Source organism: Falco biarmicus, chromosome W (genome assembly GCF_023638135.1).
Source record: "Falco biarmicus isolate bFalBia1 chromosome W, bFalBia1.pri, whole genome shotgun sequence".
Classification (NCBI taxonomy): domain Eukaryota; kingdom Metazoa; phylum Chordata; class Aves; order Falconiformes; family Falconidae; genus Falco; species Falco biarmicus.
The window spans coordinates 232111-256866 of NC_079310.1; the positions used below are offsets into that span (position 1 = coordinate 232111).

The 24756-nt window shown below is 52.5% G+C and overlaps 1 protein-coding gene across 10 annotated transcripts in view; it reads left to right on the plus strand.

Moving 5' to 3' along the window:
• The window catches only part of LOC130141956 (FERM and PDZ domain-containing protein 1-like), a 60048-nt gene that overhangs the window by 3956 nt on the left and 31336 nt on the right, over positions 1 to 24756 (plus strand). Inside the window, exon 1 of one of the 10 annotated variants that reach the window (XM_056323264.1) lies at positions 13354 to 13418. The exons of 8 other annotated variants lie outside the window; for them this stretch is intronic. The gene's annotated coding sequence lies outside the window, so the exon portion shown is untranslated. Of the gene's footprint in view, positions 1 to 13353; positions 13419 to 21171; positions 21533 to 24756 lie in introns of those variants that run through there. One more of the 10 variants, XM_056323263.1, reaches the window with a different exon arrangement.

A 24756-nucleotide genomic window follows, 5' to 3' on the forward strand; every position in this document is an offset into this window, starting at 1 on the left:
CTGCTGGCTAACGATGAGCCCTTCCTTACTGCCCACTCTAAACATGTCAAGCTAATACGTGCCCACGGGGCTGGTTTTAAATCTATATCAGACGACTAGACACTGACCGAACGCTGGCTAGAGGTTAAGGTCTTTGAACAGAACATGGGCAACTGCATGACATGGCTGCGTATCGCAGGTGACAGTATGGAAAGCTGACAAAAGCTGCAGATGATGCCACAAGGGACAGCTGGATCTCCCAAGCGATTAAGGAGTAGTGATGTGAGAGGAAAGGCCAAACTTCACAGATAACTGGGGACAAGCAGTGGGGTCTTTCTGGGGCAAGGCCAGCACACTAGTGAGAACTCAGACTTCTTGCCCCAGGGGTCCTCCCCATCCCATGAAGTGCTGGCACTGGCTCTGGGGTAAGACTGGGCTAGTGCAGAAGGCAGGCAGTAAATAGCACTCAGAAATTAAACCTGTCCCGCCTGCCCTTTTTGAGACTTCAGACAGGTTGGGGCTGGGGCAGATGGGAGAACTCGCCAAGATGGCTTGATCCTCCTTGATGGAGATGTTTTGTGAAGTGGCCTTCTATACACTGTTCTGCAGTGTCTCTCCAGGGCTGCTCCCGCATGGTGGAAACAGCTTATCAGCCAGCTGAAAGGACAGCATTAGCTTGCCCTGGTTCCTTCGGCATCTACCAGTAAGATTCAGAGAAGTGCCAGAAACCTCCACCTCTAGAGCTGTACCAGGACGTTTATTGCTGTTGCATATGTATCAAGGGCGGTTTAGAGGCCCAGGGGAAGCCTTGCAGAAGCACTAAAGGGAGGCAAAGTAGATAGTGCTGGAGCCTTGGTGCTACCTACCAAGTTGACCATTTCACCCCATCAAAAGAATCCATATTGATACATACACTAATGACAGCATTTGCCTTTGTTCAAACAAAAATACTTTCTCTTTTTCTGGCCAATAAATTTCAGCCTGCCATTCCATAGTGTCTCTCTACAGACTCTGCACAGCAATCAGACTGTACATTTTTGGGGCTTCATCAAACCAGGCCGAAAAGCAAATTAATGTGACTGCCAATTGAAGCTGAAGGGACAGTTCCCACCCACCCCACTGATGCCATCCAGCTTCTCAGGCCTGGTGTAGAGGGTAATGCCATCTCTCCTAGTGTGTGAGCACACTAATAGTGTGCGTGGCCCTTGCTGCTGGCGTCTAATGCTCAGTGTCTTGGCTTCCCAGTGCCTTGCAGCTGGAGCATCCATACTTACTGCTTTCAATTCTGCTGGTCTGAAGACCGGATAGTGTGACTAAAGACCATATGTACGCTGAGTCCAGGACCGATGCATCTACTGCAGGCAGTGCTGCACAGGCACACGAGAAGATACCGGTATCTAACCCAGCCTTAACCAGGGCAAAGGGTGAGTTAGACCAGCTTAGGCTGGTTGATGTAATGCAAGGCAGGTCTCCTTCAAACGAGAATGCTCTGGCAGAAGCTCCCAAACAGGACTGCCCATGCAGTATTGCCTGTGAGACTTGGTCTGCCATTTCTGTCCACAGGCTGTTTTCTTTTGGGACAGTCACTAGTGAACAGCTTTCATCTTTATTTCCTGTTTTCCAGCCTGGATCTGCAGCCTCTGGCGTTGGTATAGTGAAAAAAATGTAAAACTCTGCAGCAGGCAGAAGCTGCACAGGTAACAGAAACATCAGCCCCAGAGGAAGAGCGAAGGGCAGGAGCTCAGCGCTTGGCGAAGGGACAGTTAGTACCGATGGAGATGAGCTCCACGAGAATGTCAATAAGGAGCCGTCTGACTAGGGCATGCTAACTGCTAAAAGAAAACAAACCAGGGGAAAAGTTCGTCCTTTTCTCCAACGGCCCCCACCCCAAAGAGGATGGATCCCCCGGCGGGGCATCGTGGTGATACAGATTAAAACCGGCCCCGTGGGCACGTATTAGCTTGAGTGTTCAGAGTGGACAATAAGGAAGGACCAAGCATTAATGTCTGCATAATTAATGTATGCAAAGATAAACAGGAACTTCAGGGAACTGCCCAAGGAGTTGGAAAATACATCTTGAAGAGGCGCCAGAGGGGGATTCTGAATGTTCGGAAACCTTTCTGTATATGCCTGACTTTGTATAATAAATATCGGGCTGCTTGTTGAAACGGTGTGCAAGTGAGGAGGAGCGACCGCCCTTGCACTCAGCGCCGCAATAAACATACCTGCTTTGTAACTCCTTGAGCGGTAGAGTTCGATTCCGCACGTCAGTGTGAAGGTCAGAAGAGATGACAAGGGCTGTTATATAGCGTTCTGCAAGTTTCCAGTAAGTTTGTCTAGTCAGATGGTGCACCGATAAATGCAGCTATCATAGGTGGTGCCTGAGGCAGCTGCACTGCAAGATCAGTGCCCATTGCTCACTCAGTAGGGCTACAGTAACAGACACCCAGAGGTGGCATGGTCTTGTGTCCATTCATCCTCTCTCCTCAGTTCTGAGGCATGTAATATTGTCCGTGTCTCCCCGCAGACAGAAAAAGTCTACCACGGTTAGAGCTCTGCCTCTTGACTTTATCAAATCTGAAGTCTTTTCCTTTCAACTAATTCCAGCCAGAAGCTCTGGCATGTATTGCAGCTAACGGCAGCTACTTAGGGCCAGGAAAGCCAGCAGTGTCAGTCACACCTTTCCAGCAGGACTCTTGGCAACTGTACAAGGGGGAAGACTCTCTGGCACAGGTAACTTTGTTGAATGAGATTCCAAAACGGAATCTACATCTAGTCCTGCTAACACCGTGCTGTGGCAGAGCTGTCAGCTGGATGGCTAATCCAAAGGGAAAGCCAAATTACAAGGAGCTTAAGCAGGGGAAAAATTTTAAAACCACATCGCACTGACCTCTTCGAGGAACAACGTAGGAGGCTGCACAGGTTCTTGTGCAGGGGTACATTTGGTATAGTGCTGCTGGGGAGAGTGACACCCTTAGATGGCAATAGGACTGGGGGAGAGATGTTATTTCTCTGCAGAGCAAGCAGCAAATAATGAGGCAGTGTTCAGGCCTACAGGGTATCCTGGGGGTTGTGTAAACTGGGTGATTAAAAGGAGCAAAACGATACCAGAGCAGACAGTCCAGCAATGTAAATCCACACAGAGCTGCTAAAACACAGCGTAACAGTTCCAGGAGAGGAAGCCTCATGCCCTCCTCTCACCTGTGCATTGCAGTGGGCACAGTGAAAAGGCACAGTGGGGCCCAGAGAGACACAGGGCGAAGAGACGGCGCCAACCACACGAACAGCTGAGTCCTTAGGGCACCTTGAGCTGGAAGCCTCCCACTTCACAGCTGTGTTGTGCTTCTACCCAGCTCCCCAATCCCCTTTGCTCCCTTTTGCTGTGGCTCATATCTCCCCAGCAGCCTCACCAGCTACGTCCTGCTTAGTGGGGACCTGGGGCAGGGGAACAGTTCTTGATGCGTAGCAGGAGGAGAAGGAGTAGCAAGACTGGTCTGGCCTCTCCCCTCAGACCCTTGCATGCTCACCACATGTCTGGACACCTGGGGTTTGGCACCTCAGGGGGCCAGATGGTGACACAGGTTGATTTTCTGTAGCAGTATTCCCTTTACCATCAGAGGTCACCATCGCACCACGCATCTCCGTGTGATGATGTGGCTTTACTCCACGCTGCCTGCATTGGCAGACAGGTTAGTGCTCAGGCAGCAAAGCTTAATTTGCAGTTCCTAGAGGAAGCACGCATCCAACAAGGGGTTCTGCTTTTCCATTCGCCACCTCCACCTGCCGCCTCACCGAGATGTCATACTCAGGCCATCTCTGTCTGTCCTGAGGCTGTACCTGTAGTGGTTGCTGCACAGAGCTGGAAGGAGACCAGCACAGCAGCCTCAAGCTGCAGCATGGAGGGGGCTAGTGCCGATGCTCCAGCCTCCCCTGTCTGCTTCTGCCAGACTGTTGGAACTGGCTCACTCGTGAAAAAGTCATCTTTGCTCCCTGTAGGGAAGGCTGGATCCAGCAGCCCAAGAGAGGTGAGGCTGCTGCACCCAGGCTCAGCCAGCAGTGAGGCTGAGCAGCTATTAACAGAAAGCATGTGCATACACATGCACACCCTTACAGTGCTGCAGTGGATTGACCCTGAGTGGACACCAGGTGCCCCCCAAAGCTGCTCTATCACTTCCCCTCCTCGGCTGGACAGGGGAGAGAAAATATAACAAAAGGTTCGTGAGGCATGTTAAAGACAGGGAGAGATCGCTCACCAATTATAATCATGGGCAAAACAGACTCAGCTTGGGGAAGTTAGCTTAATTTATTACTATTCAAATTAAAATAGGATAATAAGAAATAAAAGCACATCCCAAAAACACCTTCCCCCTACCCCCTTCCCTTCTTCCTGAGCTCAGCTTCACTCCCAATTTCTCTCCCTCCTTCCCACCAGCAGCGCAGGGGGATGGGGAACAGGGGCTGTGGTCAGTTCATCACACGCTGCCTCTGCCACTCCTTCCTCCACAGGGGAAGGGCTCCTCACACCCTGCCCCTGCTCCAGCATGATGTCCCTCCAGTGGGAGACAGTCAGTCATGAATTGCTCCAGCTTGAGTCCTTTCCCACAAAACTGCTCCAGCGTGGGTCCTTTCCGTGGGGTGCAGCCCCTCAGGCACAGCCTGCTCCAGTGTGGGTCCCCACGGTTTCACAAGTCCTGCCAGCAAACCTGCTCCAGCCCGGGTTCCTCTCTCCACGGGACCACAGGTCCTGCCAGGAGCCCACTCCAGCGTGGGCTGCCCATGGGTCACAGCCTCCTTCGAGCATCCCTCTGCTCTGGTGGGGGGCCCTCTCTGGCTGCAGGTGGGGATCTGCTCCACTGTGGGCCTCCACGGCCTGAGGGTGGACAGCCTACCTCACACCGTGGGCTTCACCACAGGCTGCTGGAAAATCTCTGCTCCAGTGCCTGGAGCACCTCATGGCCTCCTGCGCAGACCTGAGTGTCTGCAGAGTTGTTCTTCTCACTTCTCTCTCCAGCTGCTATTGCTGTTGCACAGTTTTCCCCGCCTTCTTAAACATTAACATATCCCATAACGAGGTACCTATGTACGATGTTACGTTATGAGCCATGTTACGATGGCTCAGCCTTGGCCAGTGGTGGATCCATCTCGGAGCCAGCTGGCACTGGCTCCATTTGACACAAGGGAAGCTTCTAGCAGCTTCTCACAGAAGCCACCCCTGTAGCCCCCCTGCTCCCAAAACTGTGCCGTGAAACCCAATACAAGTTCGCAGGTACATGGCTGTGGATATATGTGTCACATATACATGGCTGGCCACACGCATCAGTGCAGACAGGAGCCCTGAGCACTCACGCAAATGCAGACAGCACCAGCAGCCTCGATGTGCTCCCCTTTGTGGCCTGAGACCACCATGAAAACACATGCACACTGTGCAGAGTCCCTCATTCAAGAAGGATGCTAGAAGTGGAGTTGAATTAAGGTGGCAGCAAGACAGGCTATGCTGACCCAGCGTAGGGCATGACCAGACAAGCATCCCGATCAGAAATCAGTTTCTGTGTTGCTGACCCTTTTTATCACCTTACCCCTCTGTTTTCACATGTTCATCCTGCCTGAACTGCGTCAATTCCCATGTTTCCCCACATTTGGTTCCTCCCCTGGGCATCCCGTTAATAAGCTTTGTGCTCTTCCCCTGCCCGCTGTAGCGTGTCCCATACCCCTGGCAGAGACCCCTGGGTCCGTGAGGGGCTGGGGAGAGGGCAGGTGTCCCCCAGCCTGTGGGGCTGAGTTCCCCTGGGACTGGGAGATGCTGAGCAGGGGCTCACCCCTCTGTGTTGGGGTGTGCATTCAACAGTTCTGGGTGCCACCACCCTGGGCCTTGTCCCCAGGCATTGCTCCCACACTGGGCTCCCAGGCCTGGGGACGCTCTGGTGCCTGCCTACAGAAATTCAGGGGAGGCTCAGCAGCCACTGGGCGTGCTGGGGTGCTCCCAGGAGTTTCCATGGGCTGTGGAGGGACCAGCCTCTCCCCAGCAGGCTCTGGGAGGTCCCTCGCAGGCTGCTCTCCTCCAGTGACTTTCCTCCAGAGGTGAAGTGTGCGAGGGATCACACTCACAACCCGGACGATGAAGCAGGGTTGCCTCCTTGGTGCTGACACAGCCAAGAAGGTGGTGGGGAATGTTCGGCACCAGCCTTAGGGCCAGAGAGCAATTTGGCTTCTCAAGGTTCCTGTGGGACGTGGGTGTCACCAGGTGCTCCAGCGACCACTCTATGGGCCAGCGCAGCTCTGTCCCTCCCCTTCTCCAGCGGTGCTCCTCAAAGAGCCCAAGTGGAAGGGCTTCACCATGGCCCCTGGTGCCAGCTCTTGTCATGCCTGTCTTCCTTCACCCCACGTAACCTGTGCATGGTGACCGGTGGTGCCAGCCTGGGCCATATCGGGATGATCACTGGCCAGTGATTTGACGTGGCTTATGTGAAGGATACCAACGGCAAGAGCTTTGCCGCCAGGCTCTCCAGCATCTTCGTTATTGGCAAAGTCAGCTTGCACAGCCCCGATGTGGGTGGCTTCTCTCCCATTGCTGGGGGCTGCTGGCTGACACCAAGAGGCATGCGTGTCTTCCGTGGGCAGCTGCCTTTCCACACGGTGAAGCTCCAGCCCTGGCATCAGCTGTGACTCCACTCCCAGTGGTTCTGCCTGCTCTGGGATGACCGCTCTGGGAAGGGGAAGCATCCATGAGAAGCATCCAGCTGCCTCTGCTGTCTCGCTGTCTGCCATGGGCTCTCCTGTCCAGCTTGGAAGCGGGTGGCGTTTCGATCTTGGCTGAAGTGCGTCCTTGATGGATGTGACTGAAACAGAGACAGATGTAGGCCTGTACGCCTTCGGCGAGTTCCTAAGGAGCTTCTGCTGATCCAGCGCCACAGCTCTGTGTCTGTGGCCCAGCACAGGCAGGGTCTGGCTTCTGCTGCTTTTCCCCCCTGAATGGGAAAGCTCTGCCCCCTCCGGGCTTCCTGGTGGGGAGGTGGCTTCTTCCCCTTTGCTGAAGGGCAACGAGCCGTGGATCTCCTTGCCTTGTGGAAAGGGCATCCACCTGACCAGTGCTGAAAAAGAAAGACCAGAGACTGGCGGCCGAGCGGAGCAGTGTGTGAACTCCACCTCGGGCCCACGGTGGTCCTTTCAGTGTATTCATGAAACCATTTACTGAATGGCTGAAGGTGGGGCTGGGGGGCTGGAGAGCAGCAGTGCCTGTGGGGAAGGCCCAGACACCGAGGTGGCAGGGGCGGGCAGCGTGCCCACACAGCAAGGGCTGTGCTAGCCAGGGCATGGGTGGCACCGTGGGAAGAGGTTCCACCGCGCCGTGGGCCCAGGGAACGCCATGCCCGGGTACCGGCTGCGGGCTGGGGCTGCCGGATCCAGGCAGACACGGGGCCGGTAAGCTCTCGACTCGTTCTGCATCCTCCCCTAGGCAGAGCTCGATACATTCCTATTGCTCCTCACACCAAGAGCAAATCCACCACCTCTCCTTGCTGGCCCTGTCTCTCCTAAGATGTACGCAGCCAACCATGACAGCATTCAGGTCGTGCAAGCTATCCCCTCACGTGTCTGTAATTACAATGAGATCACGGCCCTGCGACCTCACACAGGTCTCTAATTCTTCCTGCTTTTTCTCCATGCTGTGTGTGCTGGGGTACCACTATTTTGGAGAGGTAGGTTGGAGAGGTGCAAGTGGATCCACCATAGCCACACGTGCTCCTTGGGGTGGCTGGCTGCCTGGCGCTCAGCTTGGCAGGCAGCTAAGGAGCATACATCACTGTTCTGGTTGGCCTGGCTTATTCCCCAGTTTGATGCGATGGCGTGAGCATTGCCAATTTGGACCCATGCCCCCGAGCCCTGCAATTTAAAGCCCGCCTCACCAAGCTGGCCAGCCTGCTGCCAAAGAGTCCCTTGTCTCTTCTAGACAGGTGGATCCCATCCCTCCTTAGCAGGCTATAGCCAAAGAAGGTCCCGTTGTCATGAAGGGGCCCAGGGAGGCTGTGGGACCACCAAGTCTGCATTTTCTCAGACTCTGATGGGACACACCCCTGAGTCTGGTCAGAGAGTTTTGTTCAACTCCAAAATACAAAATGGGCAGCATAGATACCTCTTGGCTCTTCCTCCTGACTCAAGATGCCCGTGTGCACAGCCCAGCCCTGCTACTTCTGCTGCAGCAGACCCTGGTGCATCCTTTCCACTCAGGATCCTCTGCCTTTGCAGCCATGGAGCCCAACATAGGAAGCAGCGGGGCTCACAGGGGCAAGGAGGGAAGCCAAGGCTATACATACGATCAGCTTTTCACTCCATTCCTCCACTGCTCGCATTTGCAAGAGGAGCAGGAGAGAATGAGAATCTCTTGCTTGGAATCTTGTGTCCTGCAGCACGGCGCCACACCGGTACCTGAACATACTCCAGGCTGACAGAAAATTGCTGCTGGTTCAGGGATACAAAACCTGTTTCAGTCTCTGTAAGGAAAGCCTTGCCTGGGTATGATTTCGGAATGAGAGGCACAAGGCATGAAAGTGCTCCTGGCAAGTCATAGACATGGCTGTAAAAGAAGAGATGAAGGGCAGCAGGAATGCCCTGATGCTGGGACTAGAAGGAAAGCCTTGATCATGCACTGCTGGGGAGGGACTTGCCCATGGATGGCATGCAGCACTGCTCTCACTGCCATTGATGAGAGCACCAGAGCACTGGAGGAGGGTCTGAAAAACAGAGGGGCCAGTGGCTCATGTAGGTGCTCCTACACCCCCCTGCAATGGGGAGGTTCTTTATGAGACCGTGGTGATGCAGTGCCGTGCAAACATTAGGTACAACAGACCAAGTTTAGGATAGAACTGAAATGTTCAAAGTCCTTGGTTTGAATCACAGAGAGGCGAGTAGAACGGCAGCTTGAGGGGGTCCAGCCAGACTGCTGGGACACCCTGAGGACAGAGGTTGACTCAAAACACAGGTCCCACGGAGCGAGGCCAGCAGAGGCCCCAGCTGGTCCAGAGCTGGAGTGCCAGAGGCACAGGCAACGGCCGAGGGTGCCAGCTCTGCTCAGTGTGGAGAAGAGGGAGCACAGGGGCCCTCCAGCTCTGCCTGCTGACATGGGCCTTGCCTCCACCCATCTTTCTGCCAGGATGGACCAGGCATAGACAGGCACTGAGGGGAAATGGTCAGCTTTTATTGGCCTCAGAAAGTGTCCAGGCCTGATCCCACCAAAACTGTGACATGAGGCTGGCAGCACAATGACCTCTCAGGGCAGCTGAATGTCTGGGGTGCCATCCCTGCACCCATCCCTCATGTGCCTCCCTGTGCCGCACCCTCTGGATGCTGCGCAGGCTCAGGGCCAGCCAGCATCTTCAGGGACCCCTTCACAGAGGGTGTGTGTGACATCCCAGTGTGTGTGACACCCCAATGACCTTCGGGTGTCACTGGGGATCTGCTACGGCTTGGGGCTCATCTTTTGTGCATCACCGAAGTCAGCATTCCCAAGCTGTGATTTTCTTCTGGGAGACACAATACTGAAAGCAGTGTTATTTGACCAGTCATATTGGAATCTGCCTTACTGAGGTCACGTGAGGCCAGATAGTTTGAAATCCCCCATCGGTTCTCAATTCAGGCATCCCAGGGATGTCCCCACCACTCCAGGTCTGTTTTATCTCCATTAAGCCAGTCCTATCAGTCTGCTGTGGTCTGGGAGTACAGCACAAAGGGCTCAGGGTACCCTGGCACTCCTGGCATCCCAAGGGAAGATTTCTCTTCCTGCTCTTTCCCCTTAATTTTGGGAGGAGATGAACAGGTGCCCCTGCTGCTCATGATGCTGCCCAAGCTGCTGCGAGAACCTCTGTGCTGCTTTGTACATGCAGGGGGTGAAACCAGCCCTAAAAGCTTCACTTGGAAGTGAAAAAAAAATAAATGCTAAAAATCAATGCCAGAGCCTCAAGGCAAATACTTCAGACTTACCATCCATTTACCTGTGATCTGGACAGGGAGAGACAGAGCCAATAGGAAATGTGATCCCACCAAAACTGTGACATGTAACCACAGCTTGCTCTGCCCATGCACCAAGTGGTTGAACATGATTCCTGGTGTCTTCAGGTTTAATGCACTGATGTTTATGCTGAAGAGAACCAGAAAGGAGACATCATTTGTCTGTATCGCTTTAAGAAGCAATCGCTACTCTAAGTAGAATCAGAGCCTATAGCATGCTACCTGTCAGTCTGGGAGGGTCTGAATGCGTTTCTACCTTCAGGGTAAATGTTTTCTGGTCGCTTATATCGTTAACAGAAGTGTTTCTCTTGTCACACTGTTTCCTTTTTGCCTTCTACCACAGATGAAAAACTGTGGGTTCCTTTTTGAGCTTCTTGTCTTGAAACACATTGACAAAGAGGTGAGAAGGAAGATGGATGTTTCAAGGGCAAATTGGGGACTGTATAGTTTGGCTCTGGTATATTTGAGCTATTCTGCTTCGTGGGTTAATCTGTCTATTCCTTGCTAAGGGATCTGAAAGGGTTTCCTTAACAACAGATCGGTGAGGGGTGCCTGCACAGCAGGCTTTGGAGCTTCTCGGTGCTGGCTCTTGGCCTGATTTGCTGTCCACGCTTAAGCAGCCAGCTATTAGTCAGAGCATCAGGGTGAGCTGTAAACAGGCAAGGCGGTCCCTTCTTATGGGCACAGAGGCAGGAGAGATCTACAGGAGAGATTCAGAGAGATGCCCTGGTTCAAACTACAGACTGGCCTGCCAAACAGGTCTTCCCACCGGGGAGAGAGAGCACACAGAAGGGCTCGGACCCACACATGCCCTTCTCACAGGTGCCACTTCTCTGGAAGGACTCCAGCGCAACCAGCTCTGCCACACATCTTTCACACCTCTTTTGTCTTCTGAGCTGCTTTGTCTTCCTCTGGTCACAAATGCGATGTTGTTGTATTTTAAGAAGGTATCCTGGGCTGCATAAAAAGCAGCATGGACACCAGGCTGAGAGACGTGCTTCTGCCCCTCTGCTCTGCTCTGCTCTGGTGGGATCCCATGTGCTGTACTGTATCCAGCTCTGGGGCCCCCAGTACAAGAAAGGCCTGGAGCTGTTGGAGCAGGTCCAGAGGAGGGCTACAAAACTGATCAGAGGGCTGGAGCACCTCTCCTATGAGGAAAGGCTGAGGGAGGTGGGGTTCCTCAGCCTGGAGAACAGAAAGCTCCAGGGAGACCTTACTGTGGCCTTTCAGGACTTAAAGGGGGTTTATAAGAAAGATGGGGACAGACTTTTTAGCAGGGTCTGTAGCGATAGTACAAGGGGTAGTGGTTTTCAGCTAAAAGAGGGTCAACCCAGACTTGATATAAGGAAGACATTTGTGACAACGGAGGTGGTGAAACACTGGCACAGGTTTCCCAGGGAGGCGGTAGGTGCCCCGTCCCTGGAAACACTCAAGGCCAGGCTGGATGGGGCTCTGAGCAACTTGATCTAGTTGAAGGTGTCCCTGCTCATTGCAGGGGGGGTGGGCTAGATGGTCTTTAAAGGTCCCTTCCAACGCAAACCAACCTGTGATTTTATGATTCTGAGGTAGTTTGTGTCACTCACATAATGCTCAATGACCTTTGATGGGTCAAACAACTACAAAGTTGTAGTGATTGTGAAAGGTGCCAGACAAACTCAGCTTTTACAGCAGCAGTGAAGAAAAATAACCATCGTTTCTGTGGGTGTGTTGATTTGGGAGAGGGTTTCAAGTCTCTGAAAAAGGAACAGAAAGAGCAGCAAAGGTAAAGGCCCGCAGTGCAGAAGTGTTCTGGCTAATTAGAGAGTATGAAAGAGCAAAACCAGAAAGGCACAAACCAGAAAAAATCAATACCTTTCAGTATATGAGTCTTTGTTTCCTGACCAGCCTTGTGCTAAATAAAGAGCTGCAGACAGTTGCAGGGGAATTTAAACACAGAGCAGGGCATTTTTGCAGCAAAGGCTGGTGTCAGAGATGGGAAAAGAAGAGCTGACACAGTGGTTGTAGGTTCCTGTGTCCCCATTTGTGCAGTGCCAAATGAAAGTCGTGCAGTGCCAGGCGATGTCCAAGCAGCCCTGCACCCCACTTTCTTTGTCCTTAGCACCACTAAGCCCTTTGTGCCTAGAGTACCAGGAGCAAGAGCACTGCACACTGTGTTACGTGATAAAAGTGGCTCTGCACACCCACGGAGGAGTACGGAGGGGCAATAGCAGGGTAGGAAGCCGAAATAATGCCCTGCCCTGTCTACTCCCAGGCCCATACGGTAGTCACTAGCCCACGAGAGGCCCGCTTCCACAAGCCGTAAGGAGCACAGAGGCACAAAGGGAGTTGGAAACACAAATTAGGGACTCAAAGGAACGGCAAATCTGTCCAGGGCCCTCCCAGGGCTGTCCCAGGAAAGCCTCAGCCCCACAGTCCAGGCATGAAACCATCAAAAGGAGTCTGTGTCTGAGCACCCTGGGACTCTGCCATCAACATGCTGTGGGGTGCAGGGGAAGAGCGTTCCGAGATTCTGCAAAGCCTGTTACACAGGATGCCCAGGGGAGGAACCAAATGTGGGGGAAACACAGGAATTGACATGGTTTGGGGAGAACCAACAAGTGAAAACAGAGGGTTAAGACAATAAAAATGGCCGGCAGCATAGAAACTGTCTTCTGGTCAGGATGTTTGTCTGGCCATGCCCTGCAACGGGTCAGAGCAGCCTGTCTTGTTGCCTGATACAGCTCCACCTGAGTGAGGGACTCTGGGGTGTGTGGTGTGGGTGTGCAAGCGAGCGTGCAAGTGCTGGTGATGATCCAGCTGGGTGAGCGGCGAGGAGGTTATGTGGCCATGGACTTGGGGAGTGGGGGTCTCTAGGGGTGAGACCACCGGAGGGGCTGGCTACTGGGGCAACCGGGGCAGTCCTGGGCAGCTCTGTATGTTTGGTGTGCGCGGGAGGGTCTGGTCCAGCAGCTGGAGTGGGGCCACGGCTTCAGGGCGTTGTATGGGCTTGTAGGTGCCAGCGACTGGTGACGCTGGGACCCAAGGGGGAGCTATACTGGGCTGCCAGTATCTGTGGCTGGCTGCTGGAGGGACCCACGCTGTACACGCACGGGCTGATAAACCGGAGAGGGGAACAAGCTGAGGCTGCGGGTGCTGGTGTTGGATGATGTAAGCAACAGCCCCGGGCGTGTGGGTTTCGGCGTGCCTTTGGGGCACCTTCCCAGTCCCGCTGCTGCTCGGACCCGGCGGGCAACGGCGTGCAGCAGCTTCACCTCCATCAGGCACCCCCGGGGACACCCCGCCCCGCCCCCGGCCCCCGCCCCGCCCCCTTCCACCGGCAGGGGCGGGGCAACCCGCCCCCCGGCCCCGCCCCGCTGCCCGGCCCCGCCTTCCCGGGCAGAGGCCGCACCTGCCCCGCCGCCAGCGCCGCCGCGGGCTCCGCGCTCCGCGTCTGGCAGCAGGTAACGGGGCAGCTTCCGCAGCAGCGGCGGCGGCGGGCGGGGGTCCCCTCCCGTGCCGGGAGCTGCGGGAGCCCCCGACGGCGCGGCGGCTGCGGGGCCGCTTTTCCTTGCCGCCGGCTCGGTCCGGCCGGGCTCCGCCCTGCGCCCCTTGCAGCGGCCGCGGCTGCCCCGGGGCCCCTCGGGCGGGCTCCCCGCGTCGGTCGGCGCGGCCCCCGCCGCAGCCTCCGCCGAGGAGCGGGCCGGGAGCCGCGGAGCGTCTGGCGGGGCGGGCCGGGGGCCCGACCGGCGTTGCCTCGGCGGGCGGGTGGGTTGGGCCCCGGTGGATCCCGGTGCCAGCGCAGGTGCGGAGCCGCGCGGGTCCGCCGGGACGCTCCAAAGCGGCTGGAGCGATGAGGTGGTGCAGTAAGTAGTGCCGCCGGTTGCGCTCCGCATCGGCTGTTTCTCCAAAGCCACGTGGAAAATTGCTTTGCTGCTGGAGGCAACGCCAACGGCAGGCGCGTCTGCCCCAAAACTGTCATCAAAGAAACCGGTGCTACCGGGCTGGCTTAGCCGGTCGCCAGGCTGATACGGTGGGAGAAATCCACGAACCCAGGACTCCAGCAGAAAGCCAGCACCTCTGAGTTCTGGTCTAGTGCCCTGCTGTTAGCTGCTATCCAGAAATACCCGTCTTGCTGGGTGGTAGCTGCTTGGACGGTGTCTGTGTGAATGAAATGGTCGTTACTTAGAGTTTCGTGTGCCTGACTTCGTTCAGGGGACTTGTTCAGTGGGTTTTGGGCCTGATCTTGCACCAAACGCCGTGAGGTAATTTTCTTTTTCAGGGGAGGAAGCTATACATGCCTCACTCCCCTCCCCCCCCCTCCCCCGCAACCCCCAAACCGACAACAAAACGAGCAGATAAGTTCCCAACCCCTCACTGTTGTCGAATTCATAGTCAATTATTTTTGCCTTTTAACAATGGGATAATACTGTGAGAGGAATGTCACCTGAGCTGGGGGGAGCGGAAAGTCAGAGTGGCTTTAACATGCAAACATCAGATCCAGCATTCTGGAGAGCATCTTCATTACAAAGGACGGTGGTCTCAATAGGCAAAGGCGGGATCTCTGCAGGGCAGCTGGAGCACAGAGATCAGGCTCTGTGAAGGACAGCAGATAAGGGCGGGGTGGCATTGTGTATTCGGCTGGGCTGGGAGGTGTTACAGATTTGTGTTGCTGGCCAAAGTGATTGGATTTGTTCCGTTTGTATGTGCTCATGATGGCTATCTAACCGCTGACAACATACCTGCCAGCTTCCACCTGGGTATAACCTATTCTGGATTTGCATGCTGGTCTCCACCTCTTGAGCATCACACATTTTTGCTACTACTCTGTGACAGCTTGTCTGTGGCTCCCGTGTTGAAGACGGGTTTACTGCAGTACTGGGAAGCTATCTGAAATTTTTCCTTCCTGGCAGATTTGGCTGAGACAACCTGCTGATGGGATGTGGGAGATAAGGCTGAATGCTCTAAAGGGGCTGTAAGGCAAGAAGTGTTGGGAAACCCATTAGTTATGGGGGCCTTGTCCTGGAGGGGCAGTCCAGCTGGCCCAGAACCTCCAGAACTGGAGATGGAAATGATAGTCATGTTAAATAGGAGGCCCTCAGTGAATCGTTTCCTCTGCTTTGGCTCTTTCTGTGGTCCTGTTCCCGCTCCCATATGGGGTTCTCTGTAGCAAGGCAGAGAGAGAAATGTTCAGAGGGCTATCGTGTAACTGGATAAAAATCCAGGCTGGAAAAGAAAAAAAAAATAAATTCTGGAAGTCTGCAAGGCAGCATTTCATTCTCCCTGCATAAATTCCAACTGACATCAGCTAGAGAGGCACGTGACCCTTGCCCCATCCCTCCATTTGTGAATCTGCCCGTGCAGCTCTAGGAAGACTGATGAGTAAGCTGTGGGACCAAACTGGTGGGAAGGCCAAAAGCAAATAATTGCAAGGATGCAGCACAACTGCAAGGAAGAGGCTGGCCCTCTGTCCAGGTCCATGACGCTACAGGGATAATAGAGATGGAGACAGGTCTTTCTCAGACAAGAGTAGAGGGGTGAGAGGGCTCTGGATGGATAGGGGGCTTGAAAGAAGCCAGTGAAGCCTTCCAGGAGATGGCAGGTGAAGTTCTTCTCCACCCAAGCTTCCCGGTCATGTCCTGTACCAGATGCAGCTGCTTTGGGAAAGAGTGGCTTGGCAGCAGAAGTGGTGGCATTCGTCTGCCTATGGCCTTGCAGCTGAGTGTGGAGCTTGCTGTGGTGGAGACTCCTTTGCTTCTGTAGTTTAGCCGTTGGTAGCAAGGCATATGGCACGCATTTCCAAGTGTAGTGCTATCTGATTTATCCTGCATTTCGCTCGTCTAAGTTTCAGTAAATGACACTCTAAATTCTTGCTGAGCAAGCTGCTAGCAAATAGAGAAGTGTGTTTAATGCTGGTTAGTTACCTGGGATCTAATTCTTGCAAAAAGCCTGGCATTTTTAAAGCTGAAGACAAGCTGTTAGGCTTCCATGAAGTGGCTCTGTGTGCAGCACGAAATTCCCAAATCAGTATTTTTCAAGGGCATGTATTTCCCCCTTTATTCTTCGTTTGTTGGCATTTACCAAAAGGCTATGCAGAAGTGGTTTCCCAGCATAAAGTCTCCATGCTTGGTGAAATCTGAGGCATGGGTAAAGATCATCTTTACCCACAGATGCGGAGGAACCTGGTTTGTTGCCTGCCCTGAACTTGTGTACGCTGAGGTGAGATTTCTTCTGGGTAAACAGTCCCAGGAAGACACTGGAAATACTCCAGAGTGCCAAACTTTACAGGCAGGGGTTTTGGTCCAAGGTCTGCACCAGGACGTCGAGATCAGTGCCAATACGTGGAGTTCTGCACAGAATCTTCCCCGCCCCCGTTGCGCAAATTCTAAGTGGCATGACATTGTTGCAAACTGGGCTAGCTTCTTGGTTTCATGGTATTGTGCACACAGAAGCTGGGGAAGGGGATCTGACGACACACTGAGGGAGACAGTTCTTTTTATCACTGTGAAAGTAAGTTACTCTTGGAAATTAGAGAGGAATATTCTTTCAGGGCTGTCAGTTCTTGTCCAGATAGATATAGCTAAAGGGATGATCTTCACGCACTTCCACACAAGTTTATTTTTAGAAGTGAAAGCTGTTCTGGAGGGGAGGTATCGATTTTTCTCCTTTCCACCTTGAACATTCTGTTTATTGTTTTCCTCAGTTTGTGTGTAATGGACCATACACAAAGCTATTCTTACTTCTCCCCTTTACTCTAAATACATAAGCCTTTGCTAAAACAATTTTTATTTGGTGCCTGAAGTCTTTGCATGCTATGCCCAGAACCTCATATTTTAAAACTGTCATGGTTTAACCCCAGCACGCAACTAAGTACCATGCAGCTGCTTGCTCACTCTTTCTTTTTTTTTCTTTTCCCCCAAGCCGACTCATGGGATGGGGAGGAGTACTGGAAAAAGGTAAAACCCATGGGTTGTGGTAATAACAATTTAATAATTGAAATGAAAAAAATACTACTAATAATTGGAATGAAAAGGGATATAGCAAAAAGAGAAATCAAACTCAGAGGGGGGGGAAAAACCCCCAAAGTGATGCACAATATCATTGCTTATCACTCACTGACCGATGCCCAGCCAGTGCCTGAACAGCCAGCAGCAAGCCTGGCCAGCTCCCCCAGTTTCTATGCTGAGCATGATGTTCTGTGGTATGGAATATCCGTTCAGCCAGTTTGGGTCAGCTGTCCTAGCTGTGCCCCCTCCCAATTTCTTATGCCCCCTCCAGCCCTCTTGCTGGCAGGGCCCAAGAAACTGAAAAGCCTTAGTGCAAACATTACTTAACACAGTAATGTTTTTAGTTATTGCTATCAAGGTACGAAATTTAAACCACAGCAACACAGCACTATACCACCTACTAAGAAGAAAACTAACTCTATGCTAGCCGAAACCAGGACAAAAAGTAATTCAGCTGTGGGATCTTTTATGTCCGCAGGAAAGCGGAGCACAATGAGGGTGTAGACTTGCAAATGACTTCAGAAAGCAAGCTAACAGCTGGCACTGCCCTGCAGATTGGTTGGGAAGAGCACCAGTGAATGGTTAACTTGTGCCTCGTGGTCACTAATAACTTCTGGCCTCCAGCAGTACATCTGGTCAAGCTGAAAGAGACAAAGGGACCATCTTCATGACTATGTGGCAGAAATAGATGTGATCTGGCAGGACCGCTCACCCTGTTCCTTGATGTTTGTGTCTGTTCTCAGGCAAACTACAACATGTGTTCTCCCTGAGTCTGACCAGGTGTTACTTGGCTTTTGTTTAAAGATGCTACATGACAAATTCCTCTGGGCCTCTTGGAAGATGGCTCTACTAGGTGATGCTGTGGAGCTTCAGCTTCACCCTTCAGCCAGCCAGCGGCCACTGGTAACTTCCTCTGTTGTTCTGCTGCAACAAAGCCCTGCTCCAGGGCTTGGCATGGAGCCACCTTGCCAGCAGCGCTGGCACCAGGTCCCAGCAGCACTGAGTCTGTGCCCTCACCAATAAGCCATGTGTCTGCAGGTTGCACGGGGTCCCGTGCCATTCCTCTCCTCCATGGGCACTTCAACCCAAGACCTTGCCGGTCCAGGGGCGCATCCCCAGGGCAGGTTCCCCTGCAGGCTGTGGCTGGGGCTCTGAGAAGCTTTGTCTCAAGTGACATGCATCTGTGAAAATACTGTGGTCTTTCTGAGCCAGACCATGTCTGTGTAAAACCTGACCAGTGCTGTGGGAAAGAGGAAGGTGGGAGGACTCAGGCAGTCAGAACACGCATGTACAGGCAGCGCAGGCGGTGTCTCTGGAGGTGTTCCTCCAGAAGGTCTTCCTGGGAAGCCTTATCTGTGTATAGCAATTGCATCAGGCAGCATTCAGCAGCACCATGGCCTGAAGCAGAACCTCCTCTGTCTTCCCTGGGTTGCCAAGTGCTCGGAATTCTCCTGCTGACTCTTTTTGACTTAATGTCAGGTGGAAAATTTCTTTGTTGTTTTGGCAGGGGGCTTTTTTTTTTTCCTCCTGGCAGCAGCTGTTTGTAGGCGGAAACCTGGGTTTCCAATAACACTAAAAAGCAGCTGTGCTTTTTTTTTTCTTCTTCTTTTTTTTTTTTTTTCCCTTCTGTGGGGGTTGGTAATAGTGGTAATTATTTTCCTGACATGACAAAGAAGTGCTGAACGTAGAAGGTTTTTCTATTTTGGATGAGAAGGAAATAATGCTATGACTTAGCAGCACTTCGTGAGAACTGCAGCATGAGTGCGTGGTATTTCTGACATGGATTATGCCTTCTGAAACACTTCATGGCTTTCTTACCATATGAGGTGCTTCTTTCCTCCTTTAAGACTGGAGGATACAGTGCAGCATGGCAGGAGTCCAGTCAAGGACTGTGACTTCCTCAGTAGCTGCAGAAGGCATCAGAAATGACACTTCCTCAAGCTGCTGTGGTCTGTCTGGTTCACACAGTGTTGGTCTGTTTTTCCCCATTCCAAAGCTGCCTTGGCTCTAAGGATGGATGGATGAGTGGGCGTGGTGGTGGCTGTCCCTTTGCTGTTTGAGCTGTGGTGAGCCACTCAAGTGCAAAGTATGTTCATCCTGTAGAAACAAAACCCTAAAACCCCAAGGTGCGTGGATGGCTTCATGAAAAACTGAATCAGATTGGTGCTTATGCCTAAGGTGGTTGGTGACAGCAGCTGACAAGCCAGAACTTGCTCAGCTGCTCACTGAAAACATGGTAATCCGGGGTGGTGACTGCTTGCTTGAATGGCTGGAGAAGGCTTGTGCACAGTGGCACTGTGATCAGATGGTGGTAGACTTGGCTGGTCTTGCTTGGCAGACAAGGTGATGTATTTGTGGAACAGCACAGGTTCTCCTGGCTGCCAATAGCGGGAGATGGACAGAAGACTGTGTAGGATTCTTCTGGTGTGCTGCCCCCGGACCAACCTGGAGGGACATGGCCGTACATCTGCACAGCACTAGGTCACGAGCTTGCTGACCCACTGGCTGGTGCTGTAGGGCTCCGTCCCCTTTTTAATCAAGTCGAAGCTGGTCATTTTCTGGGTCCAAGCTCTGCTTTCGTAACGTGGAGAGGCCAGGATGAAGAGCTCAGGACTGTCACGCAGTCAGAGGGACATCAGGTCAGCTGTGAAGTCCTTGTTAAGGAGAGCAGGCCACCCTGTGGTACTAAAGCAATTATAACCAGGGACCCAGAGGTGATCAGACAAGCGGCTGACATAAGAGTGTAGAGGATAAACTCTGCTGAACAGACCTCAGTCCTGTTAGTGACATCTGGCAATATCGAGCAGTGTCAAGGGAATGTTTTCCTTCTGAGGAGAAGCAGTGCTGCTGTAATGGGTAAGGGGACTGACATCATGGCGCACAAGGATGTTTGCGGCCATGGGGAGGATCCTGCTCTGGACCTTCTTCCCTGGGCAGCGGGATGAGTCCCAGATGGGCCCATGACTCTCACAGGCAGAAAGTTGTGTGTGGACAATTTGGGCAGGCCTTTGATCTGGGCAAGCCCCATGTGAATCCAACGTGTCTCTGCAAAAACCAGGGAAACATCACAGACTTGCTCAGGGAAAACTTCTCCTGCTTCTCTTGACTTAGGAGACAGGATGACCATAGTGGGGTTTTTTATTTATTTTATTTCCTTTTTGCATGGGTTATGTTATTTAAATGTGTGATTGTGGAAACTATAACAGCAACAGCTCAGTCACAGCCAAATAATGAAAGCAGCGTGGCTCACCCCAGCCCATGTGTTCCTTTTTCCTTAACTGTTCACCTGCCTTGCTGCAGGGGCTGGAGATGGGAGTCATGGCTGGGGCCTGTAAGGATCCTTGATTTCCGTAAAAAACCCCACCAAACATCTTTGTCATTGGAAGAGAAAGGAGACCTACCCTGTCAGTGTCCGCTGTATTTGCATAGAGATGAGCCTGGGGAGACTCCCAGGGGATGTGGAAGCTGGGAGGTAAATGAGTCAGAGCATCTCAGTGGCTTTTCAGGGTTGGTGTCTTGGGTAAAATGTCTCCTAAAAAGAGAAGAGCCCTAGTGGGCCAGGTGCTACACAGGCAGAAACATCCTTGGAGCGGTTTCTAGTGTCATCTTCCCACCTGGGATTTACTTGCATTCTGGTGGGAGCGCAGGTTGCCATGGAAGCTTTAATCTCAGTCCTGTGGCCCAGCTATCTTCCCTGACCATATCTCGGAGAGTATCTTTAGAAGCCATTGTGGAAAAAACTGAAAATTACTGTTCTGTCCTAGTGTCTTGTCAGGGCTGGCTGACCTTCAAAAGCTTTGCTGCAGAGATGCCCAGCCTGCCAAAAGTGTCTTCTGATGCAGCCCAGGCTCACAATGAACTATGTAAAGAATGAGCTCAGTTTTCTGCTGCCTGCCTAGGAGGCAAAGAATGTGCTTACGCCCTGGTGGTACTTGGACAAGAACAGCAGCTGAAGGAGCAGACATCACCAGTTGTGATCGATACCTCCTTACCTGTAGTTGACCCATTACGTGACCCAGATCCTCCTGGCTGGTTGGCAGAGGCGTGCATTCAGCTGTTTGGGAACCTGCCTGTTCTCCTGAACCTGCAGCTGCCTGACTCAAGGAGCTCCACACCCGGTTCTGCTGTTGAGTGTGAAGACTCCTTCCTTGGCTGAGGGACCACAGATGGAATCTCTTGTCTGACAGAAGCCCGTGATTTCTCTGGAGCCAGGGGCATTCATTGGCTCTGGAGGACTTCAAAAGGAACTTGGGCTGAACCTTTCTTTTGCTATCCCTGTGATCTCTGGAAGCAGGTGGAAAAAACATGGGGCTTTCTGGCAGCAGAGAGGCCAAGCATTACCTGAAGGACTTCTTTGTGCTCTTCTCCAAACCAAGGAGACCGGCCATATGGCAAAAGCACATCCTGCTTCTAAAGTTTCTGCTTTACAGACCTTATGAGGGCAGCATGCAGCACATAACTGGTATCCAGAGAAGACCATGCCTGATGAGTTGGGGTAGTCTGGGCAGGGACCAGCACCACTTCATCTCTGAACTGCACAGTGTGAGGATGTGTCACCAGCTACACAGGAGGTAAAATCATAGAATTACAGGTTGGTTTGCGTTGGAAGGGACCTTTAAAGACCATCTAGCCCACCCCCCCTGCAATGAGCAGGGACACCTTCAACTAGATCAAGTTGCTCAGAGCCCCATCCAGCCTGGCCTTGAGTGTTTCCAGGGACGGGGCACCTACCGCCTCCCTGGGAAACCTGTGCCAGTGTTTCACCACCTCCGTTGTCACAAATGTCTTCCTTATATCAAGTCTGGGTTGACCCTCTTTTAGCTGAAAACCACTACCCCTTGTACTATCGCTACAGACCCTGCTAAAAAGTCTGTCCCCATCTTTCTTATAAACCCCCTTTAAGTCCTGAAAGGCCACAGTAAGGTCTCCCTGGAGCTTTCTGTTCTCCAGGCTGAGGAACCCCACCTCCCTCAGCCTTTCCTCATAGGAGAGGTGCTCCAGCCCTCTGATCAGTTTTGTAGCCCTCCTCTGGACCTGCTCCAACAGCTCCAGGCCTTTCTTGTACTGGGGGCCCCAGAGCTGGATACAGTACAGCACATGGGATCCCACCAGAGCAGAGCAGAGGGGCAGAAGCACGTCTCTCAGCCTGGTGTCCATGCCGCTTCTTATGCAGTCCAGGGTGCTGTTGGGTTTCTGGGCTGTGAGCGCATATTGCCAGCTCATGTCCAGCTTTTCATCCACCAGTACCCCCAAGGCCCTCTAGGCAGGGCTGCTCTCAATCCCTTCATCCCCCAGCCTGTGTGGATACCAAGGGTTGCTGTGACACAGGCACAGCAGCTTGCACTTTGCCTTGTTGAACTCATGAGGTTCACATGGGCCCATTTCTCAAATTTATCCACGTCCCCCTAAATGGCGTCCCATCCCTCATGCATGTCAACTGCACCACACAGCTTGGTGTCATTTGTAGACTTGCTGAGGATGCACTTAATCCTGCTGTGTCACTGATGAATATATTAAACAGTACTTGTCCCAGTATAGACCCCCTGAGGGACACCACTGATCTCCATCTGGACACTGAGCCATTGACCACTACCCTTTGGATGCAACCATTCACCCAGTTCCTTATCACCGCCATCAAATCCATCTCTATCCAATTTAGAAATTTGTGGGGGACCCTATCAAAGGCCTTACAAAGTCCAGATAGGTGACATCAGTAGCTCTTCCTTTGTCCTCTGATGTAGTCACTCCATTGTAGAAGACAGCTAGGTTGGTCAGGCAAGAAGTGCCATCGGTGAAGCCAGGCTGGCTGTCTTGAATTACCTCCTTGTCCTCTGTGAGCCTTAACATAGTGTCTAGGAGTATCTGTTCCGTGATCTTCCCAGGCACAGAGGTGAGGCTAGCAGCTTGGTAGTTCCCAGGGTCCTCCTTTCTACCCTTCTAAAAAATGGGTGCAATGTTTCCCTTTTTCCACTCAGTGGAGACTTCACCTGACTACCATGACTTTTCCGATATCATGGAGTGCCTTGGCAACTACATCAGCTGGTTCCCTCAGGGCTCCTCGATGCATCTCATCAGGTCCCATAGACTTACATATGTTCAGGTTCCTCAGGTGGTCTGAAGCTTGATCTCATACAGTGCTCCTCCAGTCCCTGCTTTGAGGTCTAGCGAGATTGCTGGTGAAGACTGAGTCAAAAAAGTTGTTGAGTACCTCAGTCTTTTACTCGTCCATTTTTACCAGCTTGCCAGTTGTGTTCTTCAGGGGTGTGTGCTTTCTTTGACCTTCCTTTTCTGGCTGACATGCCTATAGAAGCCCTTTGTATCCCTTGCCAAGTTCAGCTCCAGCTGTGCCTTGGCCTTCCTGACCCCATCCCTACACAACTGGGCAACATCCCTATGCTCTTCGCAGGATACCTGTCCCTGCTTCCACTGCCTGTGCATTTTCTTCTTCCCTTTAGTTTGTCCAGCACGTGTAGATGCACCGTCATTCACGTTAACAGTTGACTGACCTTCCAAATCCAGACCCACATGCCTGTTGTCTAGAGGCACCTGGGAAGGTGAGGTAGGCAAGGAGGGGGTTCACCTGCTGCCCCAGGCATAGACTTGCCTCCATTCACTCCTTTCCTTCAAGTTTACTGCTTTCTGCCTAGTGATGGGAGGATCACTTTGATCTTGTGTTTTTCTTGTGGATGTTTCTGCCTCAGGGAGGGCAGAGCATGGTTCCGCTAGCACCTTCAGCCTTTTCGGCAAGAATAGCTACAGTCTGGATAGTGGCAGGACTGTGGACTTGCTTATGTTCCTCTACCAAGAAAAGGCAAAGATATGATGAAATGCACAACCCTGTCATGGCTATTTTTCACAGCTTGTTCTGGAAGAGGGCTTTTACAGCTGCAGTGCACAGCATCCTCATAGCACCACATGCCTAGCACGGACACCTCTGCTTTGTCTCCACAGGAACTGCTGAAGTTCAGCATCACTGTGATTACTTTGAATCCCATGAGCTCTGCTCTGGAATTAGCTGTCTGTCAAAGGACAACAGTAAAGATGAGACTCTGAGGCTGCGTTAGCAGCGATGAGTGGTGTTTGTACCAGCAGTCTTGCTGCAGCTCCATAAAGGAGCATTTGGAAGAGGACAGGAGGCCATTTTTGGAGCTGGAAGCCTTTGCTGAGGAGCAGCAGCCTGCTTTTTAAAGACCTAACCCGGTGCACAGGTTTTGACCTTGCATCAAAAGAGAGATACAGCTTCGATGAAAAGCAGAGGGAACCAGCACAAAGCACTGTGTTTACACTTCGGGCCGTAGCCCTCACTGCTGTTGAATTTTGCTGCCTTTATTTTCAACACCACACATTTTGACTGCAAGCCCTAAGGCTTCTCCAGTTAAGAGAAACATTCTGCAGAAGGAATGGCCTCCCCTACGGCAGCTGCTGGGGAGGTTGCTGGTGGTGTTGGGGTCCTTGGCATGTTAGGGTGGCCAGAGGCAGGGCTTGTGTCTTCCATGATCAGACAACCTTGTTGCACATGGTGAGGCTCCCTGTGAAGGCTATGTGGGATTAGCTGGAGCTTAGAGGTTGGAGCTGGCTGCTCTCCTGATTACTATAGGGTGGCCAGGGGACTGACTTGGAGATGGGAGGTGGAAGAAGCCTTAAAAGCCCTTTACTCCCTTAGGGAATTCACATGTGAGTCAGGGAGTACTACATTAATCTTTGAGTAGCTGCACAGGCCCCTGATATGTGCTCCTTATACCCCACAGAGAGCAAGTTACAGTAATTGGGTACCTGCTGCCAAGCCTGGCTTCAT